Genomic DNA, 17,147 nt, shown 5'->3' with positions numbered 1-17,147 from the left:
TTTGCTGCTTATATCGTGGTAAAACCTAGACCTAATCTTTGGGTTACTTACAGTCCATAAGGCTGCTTACAATCATTTTTAAAATCCTACTTAGAATGAAAATATATGTTAGCTACAGGGATAGTAATATATTTGGTTTTAATATAGCGTCCCTGGGCCAGGGATTTAGCTCAGTGGTTCCACTGCCTACCTTGCAAGTGCAAGGACCCAAGTTCAATCTCTGGTACAAAAAAAAAAAAAAAAAGAAATATATATATATATATATATATATATCATCCCAGGCTTCTTGGATAGGGATGGGGAAGATGTTAAATAATTACAGTATGTGAACTGTATAACCTTCAAAAGAAAAACAAAAAATCCTAAAACATTCTGGCCCTGAAAGAGACTGTGGAACTACATAATCTGTAGGAATTACAAATACTATGAATGGTAATGAAGCACCTATTAATATAGAGATGAGGGCCAGTGGGGAGGAGAATAAATGTTGGAGGAGGAAGTTATTTAGGAAGAATGGTGAGAGAAGTCTCCGGGAGCTTTTAGCCACTCAAGGAAAAGGAGTGTTAGTGACTGGGAACAGATGTGGCTAACTGGGGACGTGTTCCTGTCTGAGGGAAGACTAAGCTCAAACATCTAAACCAAGAGGATGTTTACCATGTTTGAGGAAGAACATAATGGCTGTTAAGGCTGTGAAATCCCAAGCAAAAGGAGGAGTGCTCGGATAGGCTGCCAGCAAGGAATTGGGATCTCAGACAGTTCAAGCAAAGATAAATCTTTTGATTGTGTCATAAATGTTTGAAGGATTTTAAGCCCAGTTTCCTTGTATAGAGCATCACTTTGTTGCTCTGTGAATACTAAAGTATCACTCTTCTGCTATGTGGATAATAGATCATTGCTAGAAATGATAATAGATCACTAGAAAGAATTAGAAAAAAATAAGTGATTGTTAGTCTGTATGAAATTCAGAAATTTAATGGTGACCAGTCATAAAAATATTTTTTAATAAAACAACATCTTAATTATCCATTAAGCAAGTGTTTTGCTGAATACTAGCATTCTAAGTATTGTGTTACTGTGTTTTTTTTTCTTTTTCTAAAACTCTCTAGGCTTAGGGCTCAGAAATTAGCTTCATTATTTTAATGCTCTTCCCAGTCTTTCCACTCTCTTCTCAAAGATGCTTCTCTTCTATCTGTTGAGAGACAGGTAGAGGAAAGATCCCAAAACTTGGAATAATAACTGGTTTCTCAGGCTGAGTCTGCCATGAACTCACTATAATATTGGGTGAGTTGCTTAATCTCTGGATTTCAGTTTCCTATAGTGCAAAATATAGAAATTGAATTGGGTGATTCGTACAGCTGGGGTTTTTTTTTTTTAAACCTGTTATCATAAATTTAGTAAGCCGTCACATCTAGACTTGTGTGACTCTAAATGAGACTTCATAAAAATCTCAAATTTTTCTTAAATAGGAATCTAAAATAACACAGAATAACTGGCTATCAGTTCAAAACTGGTAAATTTATCCGTTTCCTTTTTAACAGGACCAGGTAAATAAATACCAGAAACCAAGAATACTTTTCTTCATCAGTCCGCACAACCCTCACCCTTCTGTAATTCCATCAAACACAGAGAAATGACCACCTTGGCAAATGGCCACAGAGGATGTCAACCATTTTTTGGAGGCAAGTAATGAAATATCTTTGCCAAGCTTTCTCTTATTGGTATGTAGAAACAAGTAGAATGATCTTGGGTTTTAATGTGTAAAATCTTTTTAACAGAGATTTACATAGGCATAACTATTTCTATCTTTCTTTTCTTTTTAGCACTGTTGCATGTCAGAAATTACATTAAGATACTTTGCCCTTGCCTGGAATTATTATACGGAATAAGGCAACATTAAATCCTTAATACAAAATTAGGATTTAAGTAACAGAAACTAAACACCTGTAGTTGAAAATGTATCTATCTATATATATATCATATATATGGTCTATTATAAACGATATGATCATATCACTGCAAAATAGTAAATAGATCTGGAGAATAAATTATTTTCCATTTATTTAGTATTATCTGCGCTGTTTTTTGTTATTTCATTAATTCCAGCATTTTTTCCGGATTTTTTCAATGAAACCTTTTAATACAGGAGTGTCATAAAATACAAGGTTGTTTTGTTTTGTTTTTGGTACTGGAGACCTTGCACTTAGGAAGCAGGCAGCAGAAACACTGAGCTAATTCCCTGGCCTCTACATTGTTAAGGATAAGAAAGGGTGCCTTCCCAAGATTTTGGAACACTTTTTCATTGAATTTTTACTTAGTTTCATGGCAGCTACTATTGCTTCTGGAAGAGTAGTTGGGCAAGGATTATGGACCACAGTTACATCTTCAAAATTTAAATGAATTAACATTACCCTTTAAACTGAAAGTTTGCTTAGAAAGAAATTGGCCATATTTAAAAAGAATAAGAAGAAATCTGTCATCTTTGCCACATTCATGAAATAGACATAAGTACAGCAAAACAAAGTAAAATATAAGCTCTGAAAAATATAAGTAGAGCAAACTAAAATTGAATTTTTAAAAGGATTTTATACATGCACAGAAATGGTAGATGTGCTCAGAATTTTTTACTTAGTATTAATTCAACTCAAGCCTAAGATCACTCAGTAATCATGACTGCTTTTTAAATTGTACCTAGAGGAATGCTTTCTGTAAGTAAAGGAGACTATAAATGTTTAAAAAGCCCAGTGTGTAGCTTCAGAGTTATTTTTCAGTATCTAGAATCAAAATTAATTCTTGCTTTCCTGTTGGAGAAAATTTTGTCTAATTACATTTAATTTATTCTGCAACATTTTGGACAGCAAGTTATGATCCTCAAAGAAAAAGCAGCTATGTTGCCCTTAGCTCACAGTTACACCAGACGTATTATGCAGTCACTGGGCTTTATTATCCACTGGCTGGCTGCCTTTCAGCAGACACACCTAACCTTTCTGAACTGCTGATAATCTATGTCCTCTATTTGTAAAGATCTTCAAGGAAGTAGACTCCACTGCATCCCTCAGCAATCCAATGTAATGTAACAGGTCTCTCAGGAGCAGGAAATTGTTTACCTTTTATGTGATTTTTATTAAGTAACTTTCTAAAACTTCTTTCCTCAGAATTACACTTTTAAACATTATTTAAATATTTTCTTAGTTTGATAATAACCATTTAACTGTTCTGTTTTGTAGTACAGGGGATTGAACCCAATGCCTTTTCACAAGCTACAGTCCCAGCTCCCCCTCATCCTCACCCCCGGCCTTTTTTTTTTTTTTTTTTTTGAGACAGTCTTACTAAATTGCCTAGGCTGGGCTGGATCTTGCAATCCTACTGCCTCAGCTTCCCAGATGGCTGGGATTACACGCATGCAGCACTACACACAACTTTAACAATTTTTAAAACTACTAAAATTTGACCACTTTCCAATTACTAGAACTAGTTAGCATATATTATGCTTCTCCAAATTATCAAATTTCTTCAACATAGTATCAAATTTACTTTCCTAACATTTCCTTGCTGACTTCTTCACATAGCATATCTTATTTTTTTTAAAACCACAGCACATCTGTGTCAGATAACTTTAATTTCTACTTCTTTCACATTAAGATCCTAATCTTGTGCTCTTTTATTAATTTAATTCTATTTATGACTAGTCATTAATAAGCCACAATATTTATATTTCTAATACAAGGTCCTGTTTCATTTATTTCCTTTAGTTCAGGGTTATTTGCAAGTGATAGTAATAAAACTTTTGAGGAGTAAGAAAGGCAATTAGAACTGAGCAGGTATGATTTATAAGCCAGGTATCCAGAACAGAAATTCATAGAACAGATTAAGACCAACTGATTAACTACAACTGTGTCATTCACTAGCTGTGTGACCTTGGGCAAATTGATTCTTTGATTTCCAGTTTGTATATCTTTAAAATTTGACTACTAATAATATTGTAATTTTGAGGATTAAACTGATATAAGTAAAGTACTTTGACTTTTAGGTATTATTACTGTGCTTTTGCCAAATGATTAAAAACAAGTTTCTTCATAGTAAGTTCACATCATCTAAAGAATGATGAATTTGTTGATAATCTGGCATGAATATTCATGCCAGATTTGTTTTACCTCATATGTCTGACTATTCCACTGGTAGTAAATTTTGTTCAAATTGATTGGTCCCAACAACTTTGAAGTTCATGTTTAAAAATGGAGAAATGCAATTCATCCAGAAATCACCATTAAAAACCAGTAGATTCTAAGTCTTATAAAAACTAAGGACATTCTAAATTTTATAAGAAATTTTAGGGCTTACATATTCACTAAAATTTTAACTTTTATTAACCAATATTGGAGAAACGTTCCATTAATAAGACAGAGTGATTTGAAGAAATCGTCTTCAAGTAACATCTTCTAAGTATACATTAATAAGATCTGTATTTAGTTTGATGAACTGATTAGATATTTTCACTAAAATTTAAAGGAAACAGGCAGTTTTGTTCTCTGTATTAGTTTCCTAGCTTGCTGTAACAAGTTATCATAAACATGGTGACTTAAAAGAATGGAAATGAATCTCTCACAGTCTTGAAAGTTAGAAGTCTAAATTGTCAGCAAGACCATATTCTCTGACATCTGGAGGGGAGAACTGTTCACGTCTTTCACTTAGCTCCTGGTGTTGTCAATCACTTCAGGCTCTGTCCTCATTGCATGTCATTCTCGCTGAGTGTCTGTGGCTCTTCTCCTCTTAGGAAGACACATCCACATTGGATTAGGGCCCACCCTAATCTCAGTTTGTTTCTATGCTTCCAAAGCAGGTCACTTTCATAGCTACTGGGGATTAAGGCTTCAACATGGCTTTTGGGAGAACAGAACTCAAACCATAACAGCATTTTATTTTTTTTTAAGTGAAAACAAGGAAGAAACATGAATTTCTAAAACAGAATTTTCTTGTTTTCATCGTGAAGTTTCATGAGGAAACTGCTTTAAGACAAGACATGCTCTATGAGTAAATACTTAACTTTTAAAATTTTTAATAGTACATATTTGTCATATATAATGATCACATTCATCATATGGGATTTGTATCTGTGCATAATATGTCTTAATTCTTTTTTTCCCATTCCCTTCCTTTCAACCCTTCATTTTCCCTGTTTACAAAAACTTTGTTTCCATTTTTTCCCTTCCCTTTTGGTTTTTTAAAAATCTCTTTTGTCTTCCTTTCTTTTCCCCTCCCTGTCCCTTATTCCTTCTCATTTAAACATGTCCTTACTGTTTTCCAATATCTATCCTTTGCTTTGCTCCTTATTTACCCTTTGGGTTTCTCATACAAGAAAAACAATGCAGTTTTTAAACTTGTGTGTCTGATTTATTTCACTTAACATAATGGTTGCGAGGAGGTATATCCATTTATCCAAAAATGACTCATGTTTATCCTTCTTTGTGGCAGAGTAGTACTTCATTATATATAAATACCACATTTTATTTATCCTTTCATCTCTTGATGGACATATGGGCTGTTTCCAAAATTTAGCTATCACAAATGATGCTGTTATAAACATGGGTAAGACTGTGGTATGATGCTTTTAACTCTTTCAGGAAGGTTCCTAGAAGGGGCACAGCTATGTCAAATGGAACTTCTAGTTTTAGTTTTTTGTGGAATCTCCATACTGATTTCTATTCTTTTTTCAGTACTGGGGATCGAACTCAGGACCTTGTGCTTTTGAGGCAGGCATCGGCACCACTCAGCTAAATCCCCATCCCTATACTGATTTCTACAGTGGTTCTACCAATTTACACTCCCACTAACAACAGAGAAAGGTTCCTTTTTCCCACAGCCTTGCCAGTATTTGTTATCAGTTAATTTCTTCATTCTTTCTGGAGATGGAATCTCAGCCTTGTTTTAATTTGCATCTCTTGAATGAACAGTGAGGTTGAACATTTTTTCATGTATTTATTTGCTGTTTTTTGGTTTGTTGGTTTTTTTTTTGGTGCTGGGGATCGAACTTGGGTCCTTGTGCTTACGCACCAAGCAGCGAAACCACTCAGCTAAATCCCCAGCCTTTATTTGCTGTTTGTATTTATCTGAGAAGTGTCTGTTCATTTCAGATGCCCATTTTTGGATAGGGTCTTTGTTAGGGTTGGGGTCTAGATGTCCCCCCAAAGTCTCATGTGACCATAGGCTTGATCTATCATCTGTGAAGCAGGAATCCATTCTTGATGCAACACTAGGCCCAAGGGCACTAGGATTAAGGGTGTGAGTGCTACCGCCCTAAGTAGTCTAAATAAGATTAAGGGGGCAGGGAGACTCTCTCAAGGTTCTCTTGTGACCTTTGCTGCCTTGTGTGCACATGTTGTTTCTCCTCTGCAATGCTTGTTTGCCATCCCAGCCTCAGAGCCAGCTGATTATGGACTGAAACCTCTACAGACTGTAAGCTAAATAAACCTCTTCCCCTTTAACTTTGGATGTCAGGTATTTTGTCTCAACAACGAGAAAAGCAGCTAACACAGTCTTTAAATTTGGGTATAAATATTTTAAAGTTCTTTATATATTTTAGATGTTAGTCCTTTGTCTGAGGAGTAACTAGTAAAAATTTTTCCCATTCTGTGGGTTGTCTCTTCATTCTGTTGGTTTCTTTTACTGTGTAAAAGCATTTTAATTTGACATAACCCTAGTTGTTGATTCTTTGTAGTATTTTCTATGCAATCGGGTTTTATTCATAAAGTCTTTGCCTACACCTATGTCTTCAAGAGTTTTACCTATTCTATATTTCTTCAGATTGTTTTTTTTTATTTAGATCTTTGATCCATTTCTATTTAGTTTAGTGTGTGGTGAGAGATATGGGTCTAGGGTCAATCTTTGGCAACCAGTTTTCCCAGCAACATTTATTAAAGAGGCTGTCTTTCTTCCAGTGAAGGTATTTGGTTCCTTTGATAAGGTAGCTGAGTGTGCTTATGGACTAGAAACCTACCTTTCAATTCGAATATGCTATGCCTTATCATTGACCGTCATTGCTTTTTTATGTATTTATTCATTTAGATATTTTGAAACTTTTATGTGCTCATGTATGGATATGAAAAACAGAATATAGTAAGTTTGATAACCTGTACAACATTATATCATGGAGGCAGTTATATAATCCTGTGTTTGTATACATCTGTTGGGTATTTCCATTACCGTTTAAAATTGAAATGTATGTTATAGGAATTCCAGTAGATTTAACTCTTTGGAAGGGAATTTGTCGAGTGATCACTGGACAAAGTGTCTTCTTCATCCTAGGGGTCAGAGAAGAAACCCTATGCAGTTATACATGGTACCTTGTTTCATGAATGCTTTTGGTTGCAAACAATTTGGTTTGGAACCAAAGCATTTGGAAAAATTTTGTTTTTGTTTGCAAACTCTGCATCAGGTGACAAACATGACAATGGCCATCTATCCCACAAAAACACAAATGTGGACATCTTTTCCAAAATAGAACAAATTAAGTTCATGAACTGAGGTATCACTGTGCAACATACTGTATAATTACTATTAAAGTGTAAGACTGAAATCCTAATTACGATAGTTCTTCCTTGCCTGATGGCTTCTTTACTGAACACAATTGCTCTTTTTAACATTCTTTTTAAAATTATGTATATTTATTAGTGCATTTGCGTTATGTAACAATTGCATTTATTATGGGGAGTTTGTACATGTACATAACACGTCTTAATTCTTTTTTGTCCCTTTTCCTTCCCATACCTCCCTGCATTGGTTTTGATGCCACCTTAGAGGAGAGAGTCCAGTTTTCTGGAAGAAAAACTGCTGTGGGTAGAAAAGCAGTATCTTTGTAAGAGGTCAGTGTCATAAGCCTTGGAGGACAGGAGTCCATGGATTCCAGAGTCCCCAAGGAAGCGAAGAGAAAGGAATTTTATTTATTTATTTATTTTTAGAGGGAAAGGGGTTTATTTGGCTTACAGTTCACAGAAGTTTCAGTCCATAGTCAGCTGTCTCCAAGACAGAGATGACAGACATCGCAGAAGAGAAACAACATGGTGAGCACAAGGTAGCAAGAGCAACAAGAGCAAGGAATCCTTTTTTTTTTTTAAGAGCAATTCTTAAACTCATTCTGACTTCAAAGAATCAAAATGAAAATAGCAATACATATGTCCTTTTTCCCCTGTATGTTTTCAAAGCAATTTAAGAACAGTAGAATAAGTTCCTAAGTAAAATTGAGCTACCTTTATTTGCTTTATTTCCCATATTAGTTTTACTACTTTTTGTTTTATTGGATTTTTAGTAAATCAGTGCATTTTTTAAAATGTCTTAACTCTCAATAGAATTCAACTGTAATACTGTGAGAGAAATGAGAAGAAACCACAGAAATGAACAGGCATTGGTCCAAACAGCATATTACTGGTGTGTCCCTTCAGTGTTATGTTTGGGTTAGGTTTTACTTTTGAATTATAAAAGCAGTGCGTACTCTTGATTTTTGAAAGAAACAACATGGAAAAAGGCAGTATAAAAAGCAAAATTTGTCTGATCATTGTTTCCAGTTCCCATAGAGGGCCTTGATTAACTTTCACCTTTCATCAGAAGTCTATCCACGGCCAGGGATTTAGCTCAGTGGTTCTGCCGCTTGCCTTGCAAGTGCAAGGTCCTGAGTTCAATCCTCAGTATCAAAAACAAACAAACAATAAATAAACAAACATGGCTATTCCAATATATATATATTTTTTTGGTACTGGGGATCGAACTCGGGTCCTTGCACTTGCACAGCAGGCAGCAAAACCACTGAGCTAAATCCCCAGCCCTATTCCAATATTTAAAAAAAAAGAAGTCTATCCACATACAAGTGCAAGTGTATGACACACAAATACACACTTGCGTATACTTTTTTATATGAAGGCAGCTGACCCATTGCTTTTTGCTAGTGGCCTTTCTACCATTTGTCTTTAATTATTGATTTCTAAGAGCTCATTATATAATAATGAAAAATGCCTTTTTTTGTGTGTTTCTAATATTTTTCTATGGTTTAATTTGCCTATGAGCTTCATTTATGTTCATTTTTCCCATACTGATATTTTACATTTTGGTTTAGTAAAATTATCAGTGTTTTTATATGATTTATGGAGCTTATATCCAAGATATAAAATATATTACACCATTTTTTCTCCAACCTGATGGCTTCATTTTTTTATGTTTAAAACTTTAAATTATTTGGAATCCTGGAAGTATTCTGGCAGCTCTTACTGAATAATCTGTCCTTTCTTCACTAGTTAAAGATACAATCTTTATCACATATTAAAATGCTATGTAGGGCTGGGGATTTAGCTTAGTGACACCGTGCCTTCCCCTCAAGCGCAAGGTCTTGAGTTCGATTGTCGTACCAAAAAAAAAAAATGCTGTGTATGCTGATGTGTATTTCACAGTTTCTCCAATATATATTTTCTGCTTGTCTATTTATTCTCTAGAACTAAATGCTCTAATTTCTACATCTTTAAAATGTTTAAAATCTAAAAGGGCTGGTCAACCCTTTGCTCTTCTAATTCTTCCATTTCTCAAAACATTTCTAAATTGTAACTTTCTTTTTAGCAGATTGTAACTTACTTTTTAGCAGATGGACTTTGGTACTTCAGTGTAGTCAACCCCAGTCTCAGGCCTCTGTTCCAGGTGCCAACTGTAGGTGACTCCTCTGGGTCCCAAGCCCCATACTGGGGGCCACCAGTAGCTTGCTCTCCTGCCTGGCCTTGCTCCAGGATCTAGACACCCTACTTTGCTCCTCCCTGACTGGGCGGCAGTGAGGATGAATGACAAAGAGACTCTGAGTCAGCTTAACAGGTGGGCAGCCAGGAGGCTCTTACCTCCAGCAGGCAGAGGAGCACCAACCCTTTGGCTCACCGTGCTTTTATTCAGCCAAACACGGCACAGGCACAAGCAATGGAGGTAACACAAGATCCACCTGGTTTCCATAACCATTTGTACATTCCTTAGGAAACAGGTTAACTTCAGCTCTCTTAACTTTTCCCTAATGTGCAATCACCCCTGAGAGCAGCCTTTCTCCTTTGTGCTCACAGAGGAGGCCAGTTAGGCCTTAGTTCTCCTCTGGTCCTCCTCACTTTAGTATCATTTTTCATGTTCAGCATCTCAAAAAAAGCCTGTTTGTACTGTGATTGGAATCTTATAGAAATAATAGATGAACTTAAGCAGAACTATCATTCATAGAATATTGATTTATATCTATCCTAAAAACAATGTACATGTCTTATGTATCTGGTTTTGTTCATTCATAGTTAATCTTTGTATTTTTCATATTAAGTTGATTTGTTTCTAGTTTTTATTTTGTAATTAGACAGCTTATATGTAGGAGATCCATCAGTTTCTATATACCAATTTTATAGCTAGCCACCTTTCTAAATAATTCTCATTTTTTTCTTCCTTCTTCATTTCCTCCTCTGTTAGTCTTTCCACTGATTTTCATGGCTTTATTAAGTATACATTCTTATCATTATGGAAATAAGGATAAAATTGCTTCTTCCTTCTAATGTCTACATCATCTACTTTCTCTTATGTAATTAGCTAATATATACAGGACAATATTAAATAATCATTTTTACCTTTTGAGCCACAAATGTTTTCCCCATCATAGAATTCATAACATTGCAATTCTCAAAGCTCTCAGTAAGGGAAATAAAATGGATATTTGCAAATGATAAAGTTCTAAAAAAGAAAAAAAAAGGGAAATAAAACTGTATGCACAATTGAATTCCTAAATGTATATGAAGTATATGAACCTATGACAAAGTTGTGTCTTTTTTCTGACTACTTTTTGATTCCTTTTTATTGGTTTAAGTATTTCTTACTTGATGTTGACTAAACTTCTTGGATCCAAAGTTGAAATTTTTTATCCTAAAATGAGGAATTTTGCTATATTTCTCCCTTCCTGTTTTCTCTCCCTCTCCTCCTTCTAGAACTTCACATATGTATATGGTAGACCATTAATGTTGACCCATGATTTTGTGGGTCACTGAGGCCCTTTTCCTTTTCCTTAACATTTTCCCATTATTTAGAAATTTCTATCTAATCTGTCTGCCATCCTCGATATGCTGTTAAGCCTGTCCAGTGAAATTTTCATTTTGATAGTATACTTTTCATTTCTATAATTTCCCTTTGTTTTGTTTGAAAAGATTTATTTTGATAAAATATACATAACAACTATGATAAACTATACATAGCATAAAATATACTATATATCTTAGTACATAAATTATACCATATTACATAGTACATTTTTAAGTGTACTTGATTTTTTATTTCTATTTCTGCTGAAATTCTTTATTTATGCATTTATTGTGATATTTTGCTGTATGGTCCTGTTTATAGCGGCTTTAAAGTATTTATATAGGTCATCTCAGAGACTTCTATTGGCCATTTTTTAAACTTTTTGTAATCTTCGAGTCATGTTTACCTGTTTCTTCATACTTCTAGGAAGTTTATTATGTACTGGATAATAAATAATATACTAGATATAGATAATATACTTTGGAGACTTCCACTGTTGAGTATTGACTTTTTTTTCTAGTAGTGAAACCACTGGCAGTTTTCCTTTACCTAATGAAGACTTAGTTTTATGTTTTGTTAAAACAGATCTGTTTTGATTTTACCTTTAATCCTAGGCTGCATTCCCTTATTACAGGGATATAATCTTTATTCCTAAAATGTGGTCCTTCAAGGATTTCTGTTGAAAGCCTGAAGTTTGACCAGGCTGCTTTTATTTGATGGGATTCAAACTCTAATCTCTCTTCTCTTGTAAAGGGCAGCAGTAGAAATCCCTATTTTAGCTTTGCACCTGTTATTTTGAACAAAAATCCCTTAGTCTTCACCCATGCATATATACAGTGCAGGGTCCAGCCTGTGTGAGAGTTTATACGCAAATTTCATAACTCTCCCTCTGCTTTTTTTCCATTGTGGCATCTCCTGTCTACCTTCAGTTTTCAGCTGTTCTGTCAGTCCTGAATTCTGGTGTCTGACACCTCAGTCCAGCAAGACTGTAGCTTTCAACCTCAGTTTTAGCTACTCTTACAATTTTTTATCCCAAGAAAAAAGTATATAAATGTAGATTTTGGCCAGTGATATTCTCTTCCCATTTCTGCCTATTTTTGGTCACTGTGGTGTATCTTCAGATAGTTCTTTTTGCATATATGTTTTAGTATTTTTCCAAAGCTTTTAATTGATATCAGTGGGGGAGTTAATTTGATCCACCTTACTCTGTGATCACCAGAATTTGAATTTCTGTGCCTGCTTACTTTCATATTTACCTGTTTGCTTCATTCATTATTTCACATTCATATGTATTATTTCATTTTTGATCAGTGTAGTCACTTAGACATAGGTGTGATTCCTGACTTTATTGTTTATTACTGTGTTACTGTGTTTATTACTGTGTTACCTCAAAGATTATCAGTGTCACCATATATAAAATAGAAATGAACACATGCACCTCGAAGAGTTGCTCTTGCAAGTTAAATGTGAAAATATATGTAAAGCATGTGTCCAGAACTTAGTTAACACTTACAAATGCTACTACCTTTTATTACTGTCGTCAATGAAGTTGGAAGATAATGTGTTACTGTATAGGATGATTTATCCAAGATCTAATTCTAGGTATCCTTGGTACAGATTAATTAATTCTGTGAGATAGGTTTATGCTTCCCAGAGTATCCAATTTCAATATTATCTCATATAAGGAGAAACTACTTAATTGTAATTCAGAAAAAGAACAGCAAAACAAAGATTCACCCCAGTGAGGCTGTATTAGTCAGCTTTCTTATTGCCATGGCACAACACTGTACTCAATACCCGCAACTTAAAGGAGAGGTTTAATTTGGTTCAGAGGATCCAGTACATGATCCACAGGCTCCAAGGCAGAAATATCATGGTGAAAGGGCATGGTGGAGGAAGGCTGCTCATCTTGTGGCAGCCAAGAAGCAGAGAGTTAGGGAGAAGCCAGAGATAAGAACACACCCTTCCAGGTCATGTGCATGGTGACCTACCTGCAGCTAAGCTCTACATTCTTTTTTTTTTTTTTTGGTGCTAGGGATTGAACTCAGGACCTTGCATTCTCGAGGCAGGCAGCAGCACCACTGAGCCAAATTCCTGGCCCAGCCCCACCTTCTGATAGCACATTAAGTTACTACTCATCAGTGACTTCAACCACTGATGAGGATAGCACCCTCCTGATTCAGTCTTTTTTCAGAAGCCCCACCTCTGTATACATGAGACTTTGGGTTGGGGGGAGCATTTTAGATCTAAACCATAACAGAAGGTTACAAGGCCAGTGTTTGGAGCAACGTTCTTTTCTTTCTGGGCTGCACTTAAAAGCCAGCCAGAAGACATACTCTTGTAAATTTTTAGTTTGTTTGTATCAAAGAAGGAGTCTAAGAAATTTATGGTTTTAAAGCCAGATGGAATGTTCTGTGAGAATGCTCAGGCTCAGTAAAATAAAAGGCATTTTTGTATAGGGTTGATAGAAGGTTATAAAAAAACACTCACTATGTAATGAGCTATTTTATTATCAGTTTCCTTGTGACTCAGAAATGAGTGAGTTGTGATTTGGGCTACCGTGTAATTTCCAAAATTAGTTATTGAAAGGGCTTTTTTTAGGAATAGTTGACATCAGTGTCTGACCTATCTACTAAAATTATGTTAGCAATGTATGTATCTGTGTTTTGTGTCATATTTAAACAATACATAGGATATTGTGTGTAGTATCAAAATCATTTTGCTATAGTGGAAGCAATTTAATGCTGAAGATAGAAGGGAAAATTGGTTGAGGTTGCATTAACTCTCTCTCTCTCTGGTAAGCATTATTATAGTTGTTATTCACATTTGCACCTGTTCAAATAGAAACTCATCAATCATGTAAACTTAGGACCAGATTCTGATATCTCATGCATACCATAAATTGCCGGATCTCTTTTCCATCCAAAAGAAAAGAAAAACTCAGTAACATCTGAGATTAAATTCTGTCCTGTCCTTTCAGATAGATTTTATTTTTATCTAACTGAGCAGCAAAATAGAAAGTCAGATGAGGAAATAAAATAATTCCTATCAGGACTTGATTTCTTTTTATGTAAAATTTTAACAGAATCAATAGTTCATGTATTTCTGTAATCAGATTTCTGAATTCCTATCTCTTCATCTGCTATAATAGTTTAATTTAGGTTAGAAATCATGATTACAAGCTGGGCATGATGGTGCATGCATGCCTGTAGTTCCAGCACTCTACAAAAAAGGGATTATTTATACTTTTTATTGTTTTTTTATTTATACTTTTTAAAATGGAATCTTTTATCCTTTTGCAGTCATGTAACCTAACATGAATTGTAGGAGACCATATCACCTAAGGTTATAATATATGAAAAGCAAGCAAAGCCTGTTTATATAGAACATGAAATTTATAGGTTTTATTTTTATTTTCATAAAAATTTAACAATTTTATTTAAACTTACCAATAAAATAAAATTTTTAAATCAGAAAGCTCACTTTTGGGGCATTTATGTGAATTCTTAAATTCTAATTGTTAGAAGGCTTGACAATAAATTTTTTATTTAAATGTTCCTTCAGCTTAGGAAAATTAGTTTAATTTATGCATACTATTATTTTTTAGCAATGTTTATTAAGAACTTGTTAATAGCAAAGCACTAGGTGAAGCATTTTTAGGGGATCCAAAGAGGTGAATCTTGTACTACCCGCCTCAAAGAAATGTGTAGTTTAATAGAGCAAAAGCACATGTATCACACATGGGTATGTACAAGATAGGGAAACTTTCAGAGTATAGTTTTCAATACATTCCAGAGAAGAATATTTTTACATGGCACTTTTTAATTATATTTCAAAATTACAAGTGATCTTTAAGAGAGCCTACCATAGTCCCTGGAACATAAATAAATTTGGAAGGACTAGGTGAATATTCTTTCATGCCTGGGATTGAAAGCTAGGCTAGATGTAGTGTGATTCTTTTTAATATTAACTGTCTTTGTGGATAAATCTGCTATTTTAGAATTACACTGAATTTTATCTAGGCTCTATCATTTTTATAATCTTACGTTTCTGAACTCCCATTTCTTCATCTGCTATAATAATTTATGTTAGAAAACATGATTACAAGCTGCATGCATGCCTATAGTCCCAGCACTCAGGAGTGTTCACCAGTTCCAGGACAGACTGGACTACATAGTGAGTTCAAGGCCCGTACAGCAAGACCCTGACTCGGAAAACAAGAATAATAATAAGGTTACAATTCCTATTTCTGTTGTTTTACTAAGGAAGAATAGGTGAAATGAAAATACCTCCTTATGAAACACTAATAGTTAAACCTTAACATTGACTTTGCATATGTATAAACAGAATTTTTATACTTGACCGGAAATGCATAGTACCTCATTCAATCTACATTATTTGATTTTTTAAAAATAAAGAAAAATGTGTTGAATTATAAAGATTTTATTTTTAACTGTGTATTTGAGTATTTTGTCTTTGAAAACTGAAAACTCAGCTAAGTACTTAGAAATTATTATTTACTCTTTTACTCATTTGTTTATCCAGTTATCAGATATTTACTGAGTATCTGCTATTTGCCAGCCATTGTGGTAGGCATTGGAGATATAGTGGTGAAAGACAAAAATCTTTGCTTTAAGAAGTTTACGTTTATACACAACAGTGTACTGTTCTGCTGTAAAAATAAATTTGAGTCATTTGTAGGAAACTGAATACCATAAAGTTGAGTGAAATAAATCAGACACACAAGCTTAAATATCTCATGGCTTGTCTTATATGAGAAACTCAAATTATAAAGTACAAAATAAAAGATAGATAATAGGAAGTAGAAAGATAAGTCTTTCTAAATGGGAAAGGGATCAAGAGATGGAGAGGGGAGGGAAAGGGGATGAGAAGGAATTAAGATGCATTATGTACATGTACCAACTCCACACAAGGAATATAAACATTATGTCCTACAAAAATGTACTAATAAAAAAATTGAGTTGTAGTTCATTTATAATAGTCCTGGATTTACATTCCAGCCCTTTATAGGTATTCACAGGTGGTTGACGTGACACGTGTGCTTCAAATTCAGGTAGTCGATGTCATCTGAATGTAAATTTCTTTGTATGATGCCATGGATCATAACCAGGCTAAACACTGGGCTTGGAAAGTTAGTTCACATTTCTTCAATTTATGTGTAATTGTTCTCCTTTGTCATCTTTTATATCCACTAGTGTTTGTTTTATGAACTTGGGGGACTGGTGTTTGATGCATATATATTTATACTTCTTTTCTTTTCCTTTTGAATTGTTCCTTTAATATGTAGTGACTTTCTTTGCTTCTTCTGATCAGTTCCTTTAATATGTAGTGACTTTCTTTGCTTCTTCTGATCAGTTTTGGCTTGAAGTTCACTTTCTCTGAATGTAGGACAGCTACTCCTGCTTGTTTGGGGGCTCTTGTTGCATGTAATAAGACTTTTAAGACTTTTAATTTAAGACTTGTATTGAGAAGTCTGCTGTAATTCTAATGGGCTTACCTTTATAAGTGATTTGTTGCTATTCTCTAACATTCTATCTTTGTTTGGGACCTCTATAATTTTGACTATGATATGTCATGAAGTCCTCTTCTGACCATGGCCATTTGAGGTTCTATATACCTTGCTTATCGTATGCTAAATTCTTTATCTATGTTTCAAAAGTTTTCTATTATGTTTACAAATAGGTTTTTTATACCATTTGTGCTTTCTTCTAATTTTCAATAATTCTAATTAATCTTAAATTAGTCTTCTTTCCATTATCTAACAGCTGTTGGATCCATTTTCCATGTTCTCTTATTGTTTTTAAGGTATCTCTATATCTATGATCATCTGCATCACGCCTGTCTTTGTGTTCTGACATCAGACCTCACATTATTGCTTCTGCTACCCATAACTTCAATAGTATTTTATATCTCCTGGATTTCTGTTTTGTAACTTTTCATGAGCTCTAACTATACTAACTTGGTTGTTCTTGTTTTGTTTGGGCTAGCTCCTTTTTATTAGTGTCTTCTTCTGTAAGCTCAGTAATTTTTTTATTATTATTAAGTCCATTATCTGTTTAGCTATA

At 34.3% G+C, this 17,147-nt stretch overlaps 1 protein-coding gene across 32 annotated transcripts in view; it reads left to right on the top strand.

Moving 5' to 3' along the window:
• The window catches only part of Mbd5 (methyl-CpG binding domain protein 5), a 437,449-nt gene that overhangs the window by 184,027 nt on the left and 236,275 nt on the right, over nucleotides 1-17,147 (top strand). For 28 of the 32 annotated variants that reach the window (XR_015450821.1, XR_015450822.1, XM_087210018.1 and 25 more), the window contains one exon: nucleotides 1,539-1,679. The gene's annotated coding sequence lies outside the window, so the exon portion shown is untranslated. Of the gene's footprint in view, nucleotides 1-1,203; nucleotides 1,282-1,538; nucleotides 1,684-17,147 lie in introns of all 32 variants that reach the window. The other 4 variants (XM_087210027.1, XM_087210022.1, XM_087210021.1 and 1 more) reach the window with 2 other exon arrangements.

The sequence above is a fragment of the Heterocephalus glaber genome, unplaced genomic scaffold, assembly GCF_053883595.1.
Source record: "Heterocephalus glaber isolate CG9 unplaced genomic scaffold, H.glaber_assembly_v1.0 deba00001097, whole genome shotgun sequence".
NCBI lineage: Eukaryota > Metazoa > Chordata > Mammalia > Rodentia > Bathyergidae > Heterocephalus > Heterocephalus glaber.
This window is presented reverse-complemented; position numbering and strand designations above follow the sequence as displayed.